The sequence below is a fragment of the Seriola lalandi genome, unplaced genomic scaffold (assembly GCF_002814215.2).
Source record: "Seriola lalandi dorsalis isolate HSWRI2012SDOR001 ecotype SW California unplaced genomic scaffold, Sedor1 jcf7180002054578, whole genome shotgun sequence".
Taxonomy (NCBI): Eukaryota; Metazoa; Chordata; class Actinopteri; order Carangiformes; family Carangidae; genus Seriola; species Seriola lalandi.
The window spans coordinates 1,294,004-1,299,252 of NW_019525131.1; the positions used below are offsets into that span (position 1 = coordinate 1,294,004).

General features: G+C 37.5%; 1 long non-coding RNA gene across 1 annotated transcript in view; it reads left to right on the forward strand.

The window, feature by feature from the left end:
* The first annotated feature begins 4,598 nt into the window (after window positions 1-4,598).
* Window positions 4,599-5,249, forward strand: part of LOC147818471 (uncharacterized) — a 2,560-nt gene continuing 1,909 nt past the window's right edge. The window contains exons 1-2 of the long non-coding RNA XR_015437933.1: window positions 4,599-4,759; window positions 4,851-4,966. This is a non-coding gene — a long non-coding RNA (uncharacterized LOC147818471). The remainder of the gene's footprint in view (window positions 4,760-4,850; window positions 4,967-5,249) is intronic.

Below are 5,249 nucleotides of genomic sequence, written 5' to 3' on the forward strand. Positions count from 1 at the left end.
CTCACTGTTGTCTGCACAATCTCCAAACCAGGTGCATGTATGGTGCTACGCACATGTACTAAATCTGGTGCTTGCAAACACAATCCAGATTGTTATTGAGAGTGGGTCCCTGTTTGCGCTCCTCAATGGCATTGCGGTATTCATCAAAGAGTCATATCAAAGGATGAATGTGTGGGAAGAGTCACGCCGAAACAAAAGACGTAGATGCCTTGCTCCTATTGGCGAGACACGCTGGTGGGCCAAGCATGAGGCCCTGAAGAAGGTGTTTGGCTCCTTTGGAAAGTCTGTACATTGATGTGCTGTTGACATTATCAGCTATACAGAAACAGGCAACAGTGAAACCATGTATCCGTGTCATGGCCAGAGGATATGCAGTGTCATTGCTCAAGTTTGAGATGATCTTGACGGCTCAATTCTTCCTCCGCATATTTGAACATACCTCTCCATTGTCTAAATACCTTCAGACGGCAGGGGTTGGACATCCTCTCTGCTCACAGAATGGTGGCATCGACACAGGATACACTGAAAAGCTTGGAAAGAGATTTTGAATCTGTAAAAAAAGCAGCAGACACATTTGTCAACTGGACAAACACAGAAATCCATGACAGAGATGACACAGACATTGAAGTGGAGGCCACACTGCCACAAAAGAGGAGGAGGATGAAGAAAGTCTTGCCTGGAGAGATGGCTCAGGATGAGACCCTGGATGATGCAGAAAAATCCTATGAGATGAAAGTGCATAACCGGATCATGGACACAGCAATTGAAGCCATTCATAGGCGCTTTTTAACACACGGCAATCTATATGCTGACTTGGCATGTCTGGATCCCAGAAACTTCATTCACCAGTGCTCTTCCCCAGTCTGCCCTTCAAGACTTAAGCAAGTGCTTGCAAGGATTTGACAGCAGAGCAACCAAGGAAAATATGCAGGCATTTGAGTTGAAAAGCTTTGCACTTCAGTGGAACAGGCTGAAGGCATCCCCATTGGCAGAGTACAAAGCAACAGTAGAAGATGGATCAGGTGGTGAGGAGGACAACACAGAAGAGGTTGAGATAACTCCCATAAGCTGTTGCTCCTGCAAAGAATGCCCTCTGTGCTGCTACCAGATACTTCACCGTTTCAACATGTTAACAGATGCATACCCTGTCCTAGGCCTTGCTTATAAATACCTGCTTACATTATCCCTCACACAGGTGGCTTGTGAGCACACATTTTCAATTTTGAAGTTTATTAAAAACAGACTCAGTAGCACCCTCTCATCTGATAAATTGGAGGCATTTATGTTGATGGTCACAGAGAAAGACATCCTCATGGCCTTGGACTCTGACTCTGTGATAGACAGACTTGCAGAGAAGAGTGAGCTGCTTAAAAAGCTGCTCCACTGATAAGGCGAGAAATATTTAATATTATTGTTATTATCACACATCGCAGATTATGGATGTAGTAATTCATTATTTGTCATATTAATGATGCTTTTCAGAAGTTTTATTGTGCTTATGTGTTGATCCTTAATGGTGTGATCGTGTACACTAAATTATCAATTATTCTCCATTACAGGTTGTTCTGATATATTTGAGGAGTCGTTCTCCCTCTGTTCTATATGTGGACTCTCATTTGGGTCCACTGTTAGAATTTGGTAAGTTTATCATGTATTTTTTAATGTTGTATAAATTCATACTTCATAAGTTTTAAAAGGTTTTGAAAGAAACGCACATCCAAAAAGTTTTCAACTCTAGGTGCAGGACAGAGGAAAACATTTTTTTTTATTTTTCAGACTTAATAATGTATCCAGTTCCCTCTCAGGTTGACCACTTGACATGTGAGAGCTTGAGGAGTTGTTCCCCCTCCGTCCATGTTCGAGGACTTGCTCTCTCTCTGCCTTCACTGCACCAAAGTTTGGCTGTCTCCTCTAGTATGGTGAGTTTATCATTTTTTATGTTTTATGAAATCATACTTAATTTGTGATGATGAGAGACTTAATAATGTTTCCATGTCTCTTTTAGGTTGACCACCCTATATATGAGAGCCTAAGGAGTTGTTTTCCCACTGTCCCCTTTTGAGGACCTGATTTGTCTACTCCCTCATTCACTGGGCCACTTTTGGGTTCCTGAGCTTATTTCATGTGGTGAGAGGAATGCAATATGTGTATGTTTAAAGGTTTATGTGAAGAAACATACTATATGTGTGATAAAATGACAATTGGTAATTCATAAATGTCTCTTTATATTCTCTGCTACCATTATCTCCTGTCAAACAGGTTTTCCTGACCTGCTGGAAGTTCTTCTATGATGCTTGAGTCATCCATCATATCTGAGAGCTTCGTCTTGACTTTGTGAGTTTATTATGCAACTTGTTTTGTCTCAGATTGAAACAAAAGGTTTGATTATGATTATTTCCTGGTTGAAGATTTTCATATTGATGGTTTTAATTTCAAACATCTGCAGTTAACAGTTATGCATGTAGGCCTTAGGGCTCTTTTGAGACTTAAGTCATCCTTCATGACAGATTTTGTTCACTAAGTGTCACTACATCACAAAAAGGCTACATGGCAACATATACTTGTCAGTACACAGATACTGAGTACAAGTTCTGTTCTGTTTGTTTCTTGCAGGTTTTTTTTTTTCCAATTCTCTATTTATGGTTTCATAATGACTGAGTCACCATTGAGTGAGTGAGTTTCAGCTCTAATGCTGCTACTGTCTGTAATATGTTTCTATTTAGATTATTTGCCAGGATATTTTTATATATATTATATATATATTATTGTCCGAGTCTGGTTTTAACTAATGCTGGGCTTACACCAAAAGATTTTCACAGTCACAGACTAAAAACTGAAAGGGTAGCATAAGGGTTCTTCCCGTTAGTCTTATCCCACCCCTAGTCATGACATAACTTCTGTTGTGATTTGACACTATAATGAATAAAGATTGATTGATTGATTGATTGCTATAGCTGTCAATTTTATTCCTTGAGTTCATAGTTAAGTGCTTTATTTGTTAACTGCTATCAAGGAATATGACTCTCCTTGGTAGTATGCATGAGAGAAGATGCCGCGAGATTAGTGGACTTCTATGTAGTGTCCGCTGATAATGTAGTGGGCTGGGCTGAACAGAAAATGCCAGGGCTGAATTTTTGTCCCAGTCCACCCCTGGTTTATTGTATACTGCACCAAACACCAAGAGGAATATCGTGTGAAGATATATTGCTGGTAGGTTTACCAGCAATAAACCTTATTTTCTGATTCTGCCTTTGTGATGATGTCATCATCCCTCATGCTGCTGCAGCCTGACACCCATGTGTAATGCAGAATCCCCTTACCTTCATATTTTTTTAGGTAAATAAAAACATACTGTTTGTATTACAAGTTCTCATAATTTGTTTCAGTGCAGTGATCAACAATAAATGCACATATAAATAATAAGTTATAAGGAACAGGGGAAAACCACAATATGATTAACTGGACAGGGGCGAAGAGGTGAAATGCTGCCCCCTATGGAGGTGGATCAAGCAGCACAATCTTACACACTATACCTTTAACTGTTGTTTTTACATGTGTTTTATGTTTTTTTGTACTTTTAATGTGAGATTCTTTTGCTTGTGTTTTATGTCTTTTTTGTAGTTGATTGTTCTTGTACAGCACTCTGGTCAACAGTGATGTTTTAAAAAAGTGCTTTATAAATAAAATTAGATAGGATTGGACTACTGCAGTGCTCATCTGGTGGACCTCCCTTCAAACAGTGAAACCCTTACAGATGTCACTCTGCCACTTATCGACCTCCACAGTCTACCCATCATTTCCTGAATCAGATTCAGTCTGTAATGAGAGACTTCTGGGTCTGCACAACATACTCACCTACACTGTAAAAAAAATCTGTAATTTAACACAATTTTTACTGTATATTTTACAGATTTTCCTGTATTTTTAAAATACATGAAAATATTAATAAAATTACAAAATAGACTGATTTTACATGTCAAATGTAAAATAACATGAAAACACTGTGACTGTGAATAACCATAAAACCATTTTTAAAAAAGAAAATAATGTTTTTTACACATAAAAATACTGTTAAAATACATTTGCAAATGTATTGTAATTTCACAAGTATTTCTTTGTTAATTAAGAGATTAAACTTTTAAATTCAAGTTTAATACTGTAAAAAGATTATAAAATGAGATAAAATTACTGACAACAGTAAAAGAAGTAATTGTTCTGTAATTTTATTGAGATTTGTTTGTTAATTTACAAAAATCGTGTGTAATTACGTACGTTTTCACAACAAAAATGTTGAATGAATGTGTTTTTGTCAATGTATAACATGTATAAGCAGTGGTAAACTGTCAAAATATAGTTAATATAGTTATAGTTTCAGATTTTTTCCCCATTATACTTTTAAGGTAAAGTCAATGTTTGGAAAACGGGTTGAAATAAATATATGCATTTTAAATTTGAGTACACACCCTGGACAGAAAGGCGCCTTATTCAAATGTTGAAGTTTGAATCTTTGCCGTCCAATCAGAGCATTGCACTCGGCTCCGCCTCCTCGAGCTCCGGGACAGTTGCGTGTTAACTACGCTACTGCTCTCTTCCAAGAGTCCATCGACTAACTTGCTCTTCCAGAACTTTCTGTCTTCGGCTGCCAGGGAAAGGTGGAATCAAGTTTAACAAGGCAGGCTGAGCCAAATATGTCCAGTGGTCCTGAAGTCCTGAAGTTGAGTGGTCCTCAGCTGAATCCTTGACATTATTACTGTTCTAGGTAAGATATACAACTCTAGAAATGGTAAACGATGATTACATTGTGAATAAATAAATACATTTTTTAAACTTTTTATTTTTTCACATGTTAGGACATTGAGCTTGGCCCATTTAAAAGCTACCAAGTTCACCTCAGCATTGTCCTGGTGTTGGTAGATCCATGAGCCTTCGCGTGGATCTGTTTCTGTATTCTGTCGGCACATTTCTGGTGAGTAATTCCATACAAACACCAATTCATACACACTTCCAGTAAATGTTGACTTAAGTGTTATACACAGAACTGCAAAACACGGTATTCCTGCCTTGAACAGGCTGTGTAAAAAGGGGCTTAACATTAATAATAATAATAATAATAATAATACATTTTATTTAAAGGCGCCTTTCTTGGCACTCAAGGACACCGTACACAGTTACACAAATTGAGATTAAAAACATATTAAGAATTAATTAACAACAATAAAAATGAAATATAAAAATAAAAACAATACAAA